The sequence below is a fragment of the Myiozetetes cayanensis genome, unplaced genomic scaffold, assembly GCF_022539395.1.
Source record: "Myiozetetes cayanensis isolate MyiCay16 unplaced genomic scaffold, myiCay2020 scf59, whole genome shotgun sequence".
Lineage (NCBI taxonomy): Eukaryota > Metazoa > Chordata > Aves > Passeriformes > Tyrannidae > Myiozetetes > Myiozetetes cayanensis.
The window spans coordinates 57825-72329 of NW_026087842.1; the positions used below are offsets into that span (position 1 = coordinate 57825).

The following is a 14505-nucleotide window of genomic DNA, read 5'->3' on the forward strand; positions in this document are numbered from 1 at the left end:
TGGGTCCGACAGTCCCATGGGGGTCTTTGGGCACAGGGACGCTGGGAAAGGGGGGTGGTCCCCTGAGCTCCCAAAGTATTGTGGGGTGCTGGGGGCTGCTGGATCCAATCTCAGCCTTGGGTCATGCCAACAGTTTCAGCTGAGAGGAATTACAGAGGTGGGACTGAACCACTTTTGTCCCCCAGGTTTTAATGATGGCAAATCAGATCTATTGACAGAAATTAATTATTTAGGGTTGCAAATTATCAGATAAAAGATCTTCATCAGAATTATTTACTGCACAATAGAAACACTAAAACTACCACTAGTACAGCATAAGATAGGACAGTGCTCTACACTAAAGCAATTGTTGAAGCAATTCTACTCAAGCTGGCACCAAAACAAGAATTATTCATTAGGGAGGGATGGAACTCCCCCAGACCAACGCTCGTGGGGAGATCTCTGCTCTCAACCTCCAACAGTGACCTTGGGGGGGTCCCAGTCAAGGCAGGAATCTCCACACACCCCCCAAGAAGGGTTCTGTTGGCACAACCTGCCCCTGGGAAAGGGGACTGGCCCTTTCTGGTGGAAAGGGATGGACTGACAGTCACTGGACTCCAGGGGTTGCCTCACCATCAGGGGGGTCATTCGGGGTGGGAGCAGCAGCCAAAGCTCTTCCCGCAGTCGGGGCACTTGTGGGGCTTCCCTTACTGGTGGGTCTGTTGGTGTCTGGTCAAGATGGGAGCTCTGGGTGAAGCTCTTCCCACACTCCCCACACTTGTAGGGCCTCTCCCCGGTGTGGATGCGCCGGTGGTCGATGAGGTGGGAGTTCCGGTTGAAGGCCTTCCCACAGTCCGTGCAGCAGAAGGGCCTCTCCCCTGTGTGTGTCTGCTCATGCCTGAGGAGCCTGAAGTTGGTTTGAAACCTCTTCCCACATTCCAAGCACTTGTAGGGCCGTTCCCCAGTGTGGATGTGCTGGTGGGTGACGAGGTGGGAGTTGCATTTGAAGCCCTTCCCGCAGTCGGTGCAGCGGAAGGGCCTCTCCCCTGTGTGTGCCTGCTCATGCCTGAAGAGATTGGACCTGCTCTGAAACCTCTTCCCACATTTCAAACACTTGTAGGGCCGTTCCCCACTGTGGATGTGCCGGTGTTGGATCAGGCCGGAGATCCGGCTGAAGCTCATCCCACACTCCCCACACTTGTAGGGCCTCTCCCCAGTGTGGATGCGCTGGTGGGTGACGAGGTGGGAGTTGCATTTGAAGCCCTTCCCGCAGTCGGTGCAGCGGAAGGGCCTCTCCCTTGTGTGTGCCTGCTCATGCCTGAGAAGATGCGATCTGGTCTGAAACCTCTTTGCACATTCCCTACACGTGTAGGGCCGTGCCCCAGTGTGGATGTGCTGGTGCCTGAGGAGGCAGGTGCTCTTCCTGAAGCTCTTCCCACATTCCAAGCACCTGAAGGGCTTCTCCCTGCTGCGAGGCTGCTCAGGGACCACCAGCTCGGAGCTCCGGCTCAAGCTCCGGCCGCCTTCCCGGCACAGGACGGGTCTTTCCTCCTCAGAGCACCCTGGGCTGGCTTTGCAGCCCCTCCTCCGGGGGCATCTCCGGGCCTTTTCCTCCCCGCTGCCTTCCTGCACCGGGGAGCCCTTCAAAACGGCCTCTCCCACCAGGCTCTGCCGGGGGGATTTGTCCTCCGTGCTCTCCGTCCTCAGCTCGGGGCCTGGGGCAGGAAGGAAGAAGGACAGGCAGGGGATTTGCCTCTGGTCCAGAGGGAAGGCCAAGGACATCCCCCCAGATCCAGCCCCGGCAGGACGGCGGTGCCAGCGGGGTTGTCCTGCAGCCGGGGGCGATGCTCGGCTGCCACAGGCACCACAAGACAGGGCCAAAGGGGCACTGACTTCCTCCTCACCTGCCTGGGGGGCCCACGGCAGCTTCCTCTTCCTCGTAGCCTTCTCCTCCATCCGCCCAAGCTTTGGGAAGGACAAATCCTGCTGGGGGCAGGGGGGAAAAAAAGGGCTGAGCGCATTGCCTTGGGGGTTCCTCCTGCCCAAGTCCAGTCCTAGGGCTCACCGTGCATCCTGTGACCATAAAAACCTCCAAAACACCAAGATTCAGCCCCAAAAGCCCTCCCAGGAGTTTCACCTTTCTGGTCTCTGGGCTTATAGGGGTAACCCCTGTCTGGGCTGCTGGGACTTCTGCGTCCATTGGAGGTCCCCCTTCTCCGGGCTGCCGGGGCTCCCGGGCGTCCGGGGGGTTCCCACTCTCCGCGGTCCCGTTTAGTGTTGCCAGGGGGATCACAGGGGCCACTTCTCTGCCTCCCGGGGCCGGGGTCCCTCCTCTCTCGGCTCCCGCCCTCTCAAAGCTCTTGCGGGTCTCGGCTCCCACCCCGTCTAAAGGCCCCCCCTCCTCTCCAGACTCCAAGGGGTTCCCCCTCTCCGAGACCCCCGTTTAAGGGTCCCGGCTCTCCCTCTGTGCTCCCCCCCCCACTCCCGGATTCCGGGGATCCCCCAGCTCCGGGATCGCCCTCTCCGCTCTCCCCACTCCCCGGCTACCGGGGTTCCCCCCGGCTCTCACGGGGGACCCCAAAACCGGTCTCGCCCCCCCCGCCATTACCGAGCGACCCCCACGTGGTGCTTTCTCCTCTTCTTTGAGCTGCCGTTCGGATCCCGCCTTGGCTGTCCCGCCGCTATTTTCCGTGTTCCGCCTCCGGGATCCGCCCCCTGCAGCCCTTCCCCCCCGGCCCAGCCCCAGCGCCCCCTTTGAGCCCCCCCCTTCCCCTCCCCCCTGCCCAAATTGCCGTCCCGGGGGGCGCTGAGGGCGAGGGAGGGCCCGGTGGGCTCGAGGTGGGGAGCGCTGGGGCTGCGGCTCTGCCCGCACACGGAGGAGCTGCCCCCGCAGCCGGGGGGGCTCCGGCACCACCAGTGCCCAGAAAGGTCTCCCCACATGAGGGGTTTGGGGGGTCTGGGTGGGGTCAGAGCGGGCTGGGGGGTCCTTGCAGGCTGTGGAGCGGGTGCCGTGTTGGGGTACAGGTGACGCCCCAAAGCTCCCCCAGAACGGGGGGACACACGGGGGTCCCCATTCCCAGTCTATCACTGGGCCGGTTCTGCTCTCCCAAACTCTTCTCCCCTTCGAGGGGTGCCCTCCCCCCTGCCCTCGCTGCCCCCCAGTGACCGGGACTGGGGAGAACTGGGAAGCTTTACTGGGAACACTGGGAGCAGGCAGCTGGTGTGAGAACAAAAGCAGGGCCGGGGGGGACACACGACCCCCCAAACTCCGGGTGGGGATGGACTGGGGGGTCCCGGCTGGGCCCGAGGCCACGGGGAGGGGCTGCGGCCACCACTGGCTCAGGAGCTCTGTGGGGAAAGAAAAAGGGGTGACAGTGGGCTGGGGGGCAGGGGGGGCACACACGCTCTGGGGAAGGGGGGACACAACCCCTGGGGACCCCCCTTTACCTTCTCCCGCAGGTAGAAGCCAAGCCCCAGCGCCAGGAAGAAGAAGCCCAACACGAAGCCCCCGACCCTCACCAGGATCTTGCTGCGGACGGTGTCCTGTGGCATCTCTGGGGGGACCTGGTGGGGTCAGGACCCCCAAAACCTCCCATAGACCACCCAGGACTTCATAAAGCCAGTCCTGGTCTCCCTCAGCCCACCCAGGACCCCCTGAAACCTCTTTCCAGTCTCTTCCCAGCCCCTCTGGCATCCCACAAAGCCCCTTCCATCCCCTTTAGGACCCTCCAACCCCCCTCCCATCACCCCCAGGACCCCCCTGAACCCCTCCCAGTCCCTTCCCAGCCCCCCAGCACTTCCCCAACCCCCTCTCAGTCACCCCAAGCCCCCCCCAACCTCCCTCCCATCCCACCCAGGCTCACCCAGACTCCCTCCCAGTCTACCCCAGGACTCCCCACAGCCCCTCTCAGACCTCCGAGGACCCCCCAACCTCCTCCTCAGCCTCTCCATTGCCCCTCAAAGTGCCTCCCAGTGTCCCCAATGCTCCCCCAGCCCCCTGGCCCCGCTAACAGTGTCCCCCCGGTGCTGGGGGGCCGGGCCGTACCCCAGTGCCAGCTGAGGGGGTGCTCCAGGCTGACGTGCTCCACCTGGCAGGTGTAGGTGACCCTGCGCCGGGGGGGATTTCCAGCATCACCAGCACCTGGTAGGTTCAGTCCCCATTGGGGACCACGTCGGTGGCCACCACGTGCTCCGGCAGCTCCTGCCCATCCTGGAACCACCTCATCTGCACCGGGCAGGGTAGAAATCCATCACGGAGCAGAGCAGGCGGCCGGGGCCGGGCTGGGAGCTCGAGGGCACCAGCGAGATGGACACGCTGGGGGGCACTGGGAGAGACGGGGGAGACACTGGGCTGAGCTGGAGGCGGCACTGGGAGATAGGGGAGAGGGTTTGTAGGGCATTGGTAGGCGTTTGGATGGCACTGGAAGGGACTAGGAATAGACTGGGGTAGAAGGGAGTGGGCTGGGAGGGCACTGAGGAAAGAGTAGGGAGATGTGGTAGTGAACTGAGAATGACTGGGAATGGAGTGAGAGGGTCTGGGAGTGGAGTGAGAGGGTCTGGGAAGGACTGGGATCGACTGGGAAAGATTGGGAAGGAACCGAGCGGGACTGGGAGACTGTCCTGGAGAGAGAACTCTGCGCTGCGGGTCTGCCCGGCAACTTATGAGTCATCTGCGAGGCGCGCTCTGATTGGCTGAGGGGCGGGAGTTCAGTGGCAGCAGCGGAGTGGAGACGCGGGGGGGAACTGGGAGAGACTGGGATGGACTGGGGGGCACTGGGAAAAACTGGGATGTATTAGAATGGAATGGGGGCACTGGGAGAGGCTGGGATGGATTCGGGGGCACTGGGAGGGGGCACAAGGCCACGGGGATGGGCACAGGGAGGGCTGAGGGGTCTGGGGTGATTCCCAGGGAGGGTTTGAGGGGCTCCAGTGTCTTTCCCGGCGCAAGGGAATTCCCGAGGGGACCCGCTCTGCCCCGCGCTCACCTCTGCGGTTCACAATGAACGGGGTGGACGCCTCGTAGTTGTGCCGGCAGTGCCTGTCCAGCTCAGCCCGTTTGTACTCCAGCAAGTCTTGTTGGCTGTTCCAGTGCCTGGCCTGGATCTCCCCATCCGGGGTGTCCCCCACATAGACCCCCAAATCGCTGACGAAGTGGGCGACTTGCTGCCGGTTGTAGATGAACCTCTGCACGTACCTCACACGCTCGGTGCCGCTGATGAAATGGCAATTGATCTTTCCTAGAAACTGGAACACCCCTGTGTGTGCAGGACACGGGTGAGGGGGTTCCCCGTCGCCCCCCATCATCCACCAGCCCCTACCAGCAGGTTGACAGCTCAGGCGGCCACCCCGGACCCCCCTTTCCCACCCCACTCTGCCCCACGGCCGCCGCAGCACCGGCTCTTGGCTGGGGGGAACCCCCCCAATCAGCCCCCCAGGAATGGACAGGCGGGTTGGCGACCCCCCCAGTGCGGATGCTGCTCCCTCCAGAGCCCCAGGGAACCGCTGCAGGGCTCCAGTGATGGGGGACACCGAGGGACTCCCATGGCACCCCTCTTCCTGCTCCCCTTTGCCCCCTCTCCCACCCCTTTCCCACCGTCCCCCCAATCCCCAGACCCTCCCGCGCTCAGTTTGGGGCTCCCACTTCCCTCCCACTAATTTCGGGGGTTCCAACCCCACACACACTCACTTTTGGGGCTCCCACCCCCTCTTTTCTCTCCTTTCGCCCCTTTCCCACCGCCCCCCGCTCACCCGAGAGCTCCTCGCCCGCAGCCGGCGGGGCTCCCAGCACCACCAGTACCACCAGTACGGCCCCAGCTCCCCGCACACGCTCCATCCCCAGCGCCGGGCAGGTGCTGACACCCCAAAACCATCCGGGCGGGGCCGTTTGGGGCTGTTTTGGACGCGCTCTGATTGGCTGAGAGCAAAATTGGGGAACCGTTTAGTGGTGCATCCTCCCGGCAACTGATGAGTCATCATCAAGACGCACTCTGATTGGGAGGTGCGAGCTCAGGGGCACCCACAAATGGGCACCCAGGGGTCCCGCAGTTCTACTGAACCCAAAAACGGGGATCCAGGTGTCCCGGAGCTCCGACGTGCCCCCAAAAACCCGTTGAGGGCGTTCTCTGACTGACTGATCTCGGTGAGAGCTCAGTTTGTCTGCCCAGCAACTGATGACGCACAAGCAGCGGTCGCTCCAATTGGCTGCATCCCGTGATCTTGCCCACAGCTTGGGAAGGCCAGGGTGGGTTTTGGGGGAGTCCCGGATTTCGGGGATTGGAGTTTGGGGTGACCTGGATACGGGAGAATGAGGTTCTGAGTGGTCGAGGGTGCCTAAAAACCTCCAGTTCCTTGGATTTTGGGGATCTGGGAGTGCCAAACTCCCTTGTTTGTGGGTTATTGGGAGGCTGACATGGCTCAAACCCCCCTGTTCCCAGGATTTTAGGGTTAGGGTTAGAGTTAGGATTTAGGGTTAGGGTTAGGATTAGGATTAGGATTAGGTTTTGTGTTAGGATTAGAGTTAGGGTTAGGGTTAGGTTAAGGGTTATGCTCAGGGTTAGGGTTAGGGTTAGGGTTGGGTTACTGTAAATTATTAGGTAAGTTTTGGGTTAGGGTAAGGGACAGAGTTACGGTTAGGGTTAGGGTTAGGTTAAGGGTTAGGCTTAGGGTTAGGATTATGGTTTGGGTTAGGGTTAGGATAAGGGTTAGGGTTAGAGTTAGGGTTATGGTTAAGATTAGGGTTGGGATTTGATTACCTTTAGGATTAGGATTAGGGTTAGGCTTAGTCTTAGGTTTAGACTTAGGCTTAGGGTTAGGGCTAGGGTTAGGGTTGGGTTTAGGGTTATGATTAGGGTTAGGGTTCGTGTTAGTGTTTAGGGTTAGGGTTAGGTTACAGGTTAGGGTTAGGGTTAGGTTACAGGTTAGGGTTAGGGTTAGGGATTGATTACGATTAGGGTTAGGGTTAGGTTTAGGGTTAGTGTTAGGGTTAGAATTACTGTTATGGTTAGGGTTAGATTTAGGTTAGGGTTAGGGTTAGGATGTTTATTAAGTTTACGTGTAGTGTTCCGTACGGACGTAGATTTGTCAGTCTAAAAACCCAAACTAACTCGATCCCAGTATGGAGTAAAACTGGAATGTTTTACTGGACAGAAAACACATTTTTTGGGGCCTCGGGTGCTGGACGTGTTATGGCAGGACAGGTTATGAAAATTTGGACGTTGCACAATTTTTACTATTGTTTCCAAATAGGTAAATTTTTCTTCAAACAGGATCAAAGATATAGGGGTGTTTAGACACTATTTAATTACATAATCTCAAGAAGTCCTTTCTTGATTCTGCTGGACCCAACTCAGTCCATAAGGTTGTACTTTGACAGATCCTGTGACAGGGGTCCAGCTTCTTAGATCCCGGCATGTTTGCCAGCCTCTGCTTTCCAAGGTTTGCCACTCAAACCCTGCAAGCTCCTTTCTGCTGACAGCTTGGTTTGGACGGCTACAGGTGACTTCACAAGGACAGTGGTGACATCACAGGGACAGCAGTGACATCACTGGGGACCAGTGACATCACAGGGGACAGCGGTGACATCATTGGGGACACAGTGACATCACTGGACACCAGTTCGGCCAGCACTGTGCCCAGACCCGCCTGTTGTGGGGTGCTTAACTAATAAAAAGCACCATAAACAAACCATACTAATAGGCCTCAATCTGTCTTAGCAAGAGGCCTCCTTGCAGGTTGCGGGAAAAGCACTGGCACTGATATCAGGCTGCAAGAATGCAAACTACTGAGATAGTAAGGAGGAGAAAGACAATGATTTCATGCCTCGTGCACAGTGATAAGGGGGTTAGGGATACACGTTTGCCTTGTGATTTACAACACTTAACCAGTGGTTTGAAGGTGTTCACGCGCCGCAGGGCTCTGAGGGTATTTAAGAGCCCAGGTTATGTAAATAAAGTGGAACATTTGCTTAAACCATATTGGTTTGCCTGCGTTTGTTCACTGTGAGCTCCTCCGCCAAGAGCCTGTTATCAATGGGCATGATTGGATGTTGCACCCATATCAATATGTACGTTCAGATGTTGTGACCTTTCCAGATCCTTCTCTTGGCACTGCTCGTTCCAGCCTTCCTGCTCAAACCGGGGCTCTGCTTCTCTCCTTCCTCGCTCTGACCTCTCCAGTGAGGTGACCTGAACTCTCCAACCTTGCAGACTCCTGGCTCTGGACCTTCTGTCTCTCATCCCAACATCTCGTTTCCCTGATTGTCACCGCTGTCCCCAGGGTGGCAGCGTGGCCTGGGGGTGGCACTGCTGTCCCTGTGATGTCACCGACATCCCCAACGATATCACCGATGTCCATGTGATGTCACCACTGTCCCCAGGGTGTCATCCATGTCCTGGGGGTGGCACCCATGTCCCTGTGATGTCACTGGTCCCCAATGGTGTCACTGTTGTCCCTTTGATGTCACCAGTCCCCTGTGATGTCACTGTTTGCCAATGATGTCACCAATGTCCCTGTGATGTCATCAGGGTCCTGTGATGTCACCAACATCCCCAGTGATGCCACCACTGTCCCCTGTGATGTCACTGCTGTCCCCAAGGGTGGCACCGCTGTCCCTGTGATGTCACCACTGTCCCCAGTGATGTCACCAATGTCCCCAGCGATGTCACCAATGTCCCCAATGATGTCACCAATGTCCCCAATGATGTCACCGCTGTCCCTTTGATGTCACCGATGTCCTTGTGAAGTCACCGCTCTCCCCAGCGATGTCACCAGACCCCTGTGATGTCACTGGTCCCCAATGATGTCACCACTGTCCCCTGTGATGTCACCAGTCTTCTGTGACACCACCAACATCCCCAATGATGCCACCACTGTCCCTGTGATGTCACTGGTCTCCAGTAATGTCACTGCTGTCCCTACAGGTGTCACCACTGTCCTCTGTGATGTCACTGCTGTCCCCAGGGCTAGTCCCTGTGTCCCTAAGGATGTCACCACTGTCCCCTGTGATGTGAACAATGTCCCTGATTATGTCACTGGTGTCCCTGTGATGTCACCACTGCCCTTGTGAAGTCACCACTGTCCCCAATGATGTCATCGATGTCCCTGTGACATCACTGCCATCTTAGTAATGTCTCTGATGTCCCTAGTGATGTCATCAGTGTCCCAAATGATGTGACCAGTGTCCCCTGTGATGTCTCCACTGTCCCCAGGGGTGTCACCCATGTCCCTAAAGATGTCATTGCTGTTCCCATGAAGTCATTGCTTTCCCCAGCGATGTCATCAGTCCCCTCTGATGTCACCAGTGTTCTTGTGATGTCACTGCTGTCTATGTGATGTCACCAATGTCCCTGGGATGTCACTGGACCCCAGTGGTGTCACTGATGTCCCTAGCAATGTCACCACTGTCCCTGTGATGTCACCGGTGTCCCCAGCGATGTCACAGGTCCTGGTGATGTAACCGATCCACAGTGATGTCACCAATGTCCCTGGTCATGTCACCAATGTCTCCAGTGATGTCACTGGTCTTTGGTGATGTCACTGCTCCCAGTGATGTCTCTGGTGTGTGATGATGTCACTCATATCCTTGTGATGTTACAACTCTTGGGTGACGTCACTACTCTTGGATGACATCACCGGTGTCCCTGATGATATCACCGCTGCCAGTGATGTCACCAGTGTCCCTCAATGTCACCGGCATCCCCGTGATGTCACTGGTGCCCCCTGTGATGTCACTGGTCTGTGATGATGTCACTGATCCCTGATAACATCACTGCTGACCCCAGTGACGTCACAGGTCTGCGGTGATGTCACCGGTGTCCCAAACAATGTCACCACTCCAAGATGATGTCACTGCACCCTGATGTCACTGCCATCCCCAGGGTTGTCACCAGTCCACTGATGTCACCACTCTCTCCTGTGATGTCATCGCTCATCAGTGATGTCACCAGTGTCCCTGGTGACATCACCAGAGCCCAATGATGTCACTGCTGAGCCCAGTAATGTCACCACTTCCTGGTGACATCACCAGTGTCCCTTGGGTGTTGCCGGCATCCCCTGTGGTGTCACAGGTCCCCGATGATGTCACTGCTGTGCCCAGTGATGTCACTGCTGTCCCCAGTGATATCACAGGTTCCCGGTGATGTCACCGCTGCCCCCAGTGATGTCACCAGTGTCCCAATGACATAATCGTCTCTCCATCACTGTCCCCATTATGCCCTCTGTGTCCCCATTGTCCCCTGTGTCCCTGTGATGGTTGGACCCGGCTCCCTTCCAAATGCCCAAACTCAGAGTAACAACCCCTTCCTCCTCCCTTCTGCCCTTGGGGCAAAGGAAAAAAAAAATATAAAAAGTTGAAGTACCTGAAACCAAAAGAATTCTATCCAAATATATATTTTTACATTTATTACAATTATATACAATTACAATGCTATGTACACAGCAAAGGGACCCCAAACACCCCCAGAAGGGAGAGGGAAAGGGTAAAAGAGGGACAAAAAGGGACAAAACCAGAACAGATATACACAATCAAACCCAAGAACTGGCAAAATAGAGAACCAGCAAAACAAAATCTCACCACGTCCCTCAGAAAAAACAAGATCGCCAGACACGGCCAGCGCTCTCCATCCTCCCGCGTGGCAGAGCAGCGGTCACTGCAGGCCTCAGGCACTAGATAAGCGAGACCCACTGCTCCTGAACCTCACCGGAAGAGAAGAGGAGCACTGGGCTGAAACTGGCCATCCAAAACCCAACATTCCATGTGGACGAAGTTACCTCCCAGACCAAAGGTGCGCACACAGAAAGCAAGATCTTGCTCTTTTTTGTAGTGCCGAGACTAGCTCATCAACTGCACTCGAGAGACGGAGTCTATGGGCTCGCTTTCCTTTTCTTCATCGAAGTCTGCCGTGGCCCTTTGGAGCATCATGCTGAAAAAGATTGTGAATAGAGTTGGTTCAAGAACGCAGCCTTGATTCACACCACTGGTTATGGGAAAGGGCTCAGAAAGTGCATCGCCGTATCTGACTTGGTCGTGCTGGTCCTCATGAAGCGAGATGAACATTTTGAGGAACTTGGGGGGACATCCTAAACGTTCCAAAATCTACCACAGACCTTTTCTGCTCACAGTGTCAAAAGCCTTGGTGAGATCAACAAAGGTAACATAGAGTCCTTTGTTCTGTTCCTGACACTTCTCTTGCAGTTGTCTGAGAACAAATGCCATGTCTGTGGTGCTCCTATTGGTTCTGAAACCACACTAGCTTTCAGGTAGAAGTTCTTCTGCTATAGAGGGTATTAATCTGTTCAAAAGAATTCTTGCAAGGATTTTACCAGCAATGGAGAGCAGAGTAACACCCTGGTGATTCGAACAATCTGATGTATCTCCTTTCTTCTTGTACAAGGTGATGATGACAGCGTCATGAAGGTCTGATGGTAGTTCGCCTCGTTCCCAACAGCCCACCACGAACTCGTGAAACTTAGAATGGAGTGCTTGGCCTCCATGCTTCCAGACTTAAGGTGGGATTCCATCGACCCCAGCTGCCTTGCCAGTTTTCACCTGCTGTATGGCCTTAGGAGTTTCTCCCATAGTGGGGGCAATATCCAGTTCAGTTTTCACTGGTTGTTGTTAAATGTACATTGCTGAGTCTTGAACTACACAACTGGTACTGAAGAGAAAAAGTGTCAAGACCATCGATTGAACCTGGTGTGTAGGACCGTAGGCTGTTTTCAGAGCCTCATAGAATCCCCTGTAGTCACTCGTATCTGCACATAATTGAACTTTTTCTGCCAGATTGATCACCATTGTTCTGGATGTCATGAAGTTTCTGTTGGAGCTTGCTGCATGCGAGTCGAAAGGCTGCTTTTCTTACATGACAAGATGGCTGAGCAAGGTGGGCTTGGTGAGTAGTTCTCTTCTTTATCAACAATTCCTGGATCTCTTGATTGTTATCATCAAACCAGTCCTTGTTTTTCTTGAAGGAAAACCCTAAGGATTCTTCAGAGGACTGCAGAATGCTACTTTTATTAAGTTGACAAAGCACTTCAGGAGAGGGATCTGTGGAATGATCTTCAAGCCTGGATTGAAGATTTGCCTGGAAACTGTCTCTCACTGTAGCTGTTTAAGGTTACTAACTTGAAGTCTCCTCCTTGGAATACCTCCCCTTTTAGGTTTGAGCTTAGAGAGGAGGTTAAGTTTACAGTGCACAAGGCGATGATCCGTTTGACATTCTGCACTAGGCATCACACGGGTGTGACGAACATCGCGGATATCTCTCTGTCGGACCAAGATATAATCAATGAGGTGCCAGTGTTTGGACCTAGGATGCATCAAGGTTGTCTTCGAACTATCTTTCTGCTGGAAGACAGTGTTGGTGATGGTGGGCTGCTGCTCCGCACAAAACTCTAGCAGAAGGTGACCATTATCGTTGCAGTTTCCAACACCACGCCTGCCTAATACTCCTTTCCAGGCTTCGGAGTTCTTTCCTACTCTGGCATTGAAATCACCAAGGATAATGATCTTATCATCTGCAGGAACCTTTTGGATAAGGCAGCACAGGTCAGTGTAGAATTTATCTTTTTCGGCAGGGTCAGCTTGGAGGGTTGGGGCATTTATACTAAAGAGAACAATATATTGCTTTTTGTGCAGTGGGAGGTGTAAGGAGATAAGGTGATCAGAATGACCTGATGGCAAATTTTCGAGGTTAGAGACAGTAGAGTTTTTGATCATGAAGCCAACTCCTGAGAGATGCCTTTCAGTTCTGGGTTTACCTGACCCAGAGTATACATAGAGTGTATAACCAGCACCATGTTCTCTAATGCTGCCTTCCTCATGGAGACGAACTTCACTGAGAGCAGCAATGTCAATGTTGAGTCGCGCAAGTTTATGGGCAATTAGAGCGGAGCGATGCTCAGGACATCCACTATCCGCAGTACCAAGCATGGTTCTGATGTTCCAGCATGCGAGTGTTAATTTGAACACACCTTTGAAGGCAGGTGTGTGCCTTTGACTCTTAATCTTTATTTGACTGCATCAGAAGATGCCTGTTGGCCGTGGTTAACCAACCGGGTGAAGGGTGGAGATGAGCTTTGGTTAGGCCACCTTTTCTAGGCCCCTCTCTGTGTGGAGCAAGCAGTGCTCTCCTTGAAAAAGGCTGCTTGGTCATTCAGGATGCTGCCGAATGAGTCTGTCATCTCCAGGGTCAGACTCAGGCGATCAATGTCCTGAACCGCCTGCATGCAGGGTTGGGTCTGCGGCTTCCAGTGCACCTTTATCAGCTGCCGTTTTGTCCCTCGCCTGTCGCTGCAGGGCTTTACAAGTGTGGATATAACCTTCAAGCCTGCGCAGTGGATTTTTTAGGTGGGGCTCAGCTTGCACAGAACTGGTCCCACCCTTTACTCCTGAGGTTCATCTGCCAGGACCAGGCAAGTTTGGGTAGTGACAGCGAGGTCCTCAGGATGTAGGTTTGAATTGGAGTATCCTTCCCTTGGATGGATGGCCTTACAGGGCTAAGCGAGCTCCGTCTGCCCAGGTTTGAAATCAGAGCTGTCCTTCTCCTAGGATGACTGCTGGAAGGCTGGTGAGCCCATCCTGGCCATGGACACATTTGATCTGACCCTTCAGTTGTGGGTCTGTCTGGCATGGGAAACCCTGCCAGAGGTTTATACCACCACCAGCACAGCTCGCAACCTCAGAGGGGCACATAAGCTTCTCACCCACTAAAATGATTAGGGCAAGCCTTTCACTCCCTATTTTGCCCTCCCAGCCTCCTGCACTCAAACCCAGGGACATTCCCTTGCCCTAAACACCCTTCCAGGATACTGTAGTTCTGAAACAAACCATTCCTGGGCAGTAGCCACAGGCGAGCCAAAACAAACGGTTCCTGGACAGAAGCCATGGGTGAGCCAAGCTCAGCACATTCCAACCTCACTGCAACAATGCCAGAACAGAATTGATCCCAAACACACCCCCAGGCAGGGCAGGCACACAGATAAGGTGACCCCACACCCACTCGAGGCCCAGGTATCAAGCCAGCCTGAAACCCCCAACCCTTGAGTTAAAAAAAAAAGCTACTGCTTTCCAAAAAATGCTTCCCACTAATATATTTAGCTGACCCATCAGTAAACCACGCATCTTCCTTTCTTCTTCTGTTAGTTGCTCTAGGGGTTTTCCCCATTTCACCGGTGATTCGTGCTCACTATCTAAGTGATCTGCATTTGTTGTTTGATTCACGGGGGCATTGCAACTTTCTCATGAAGTGTTGTTACTCCCCAACCTCTACTTTAGCTCTGTCTTGAATATATCATTTCCCTGTAATTATCACAGAATCATAGAATTAACTGGTTGGAAGAGACCTCCGAGATCATCAAGTCCAACCCTTGATCCAACCACACTGTGATTACCAGATGATGGCACTCAGTGCCACATCCAGCCTTGTCCTAATCACCTCCAGGGACGGTGAATCCACCACCTCTCTGGGCAGGCCATTCCAGTGTCTGATCACTCTCTCTGTAAAGAACCTCTTTCTAATATCCAACCTA

The 14505-nt window shown here is 55.0% G+C and overlaps 2 pseudogenes; both read right to left on the reverse strand.

Annotated features, from left to right (window-relative positions):
- Nucleotides 1-282: 282 nt before the first annotated feature.
- The window catches only part of LOC126650216 (zinc finger protein 501-like), a 37663-nt pseudogene continuing 23440 nt past the window's right edge, over nucleotides 283-14505 (reverse strand).
- LOC126650243 (class II histocompatibility antigen, B-L beta chain-like) lies at nucleotides 2584-5812 on the reverse strand (annotated as a pseudogene).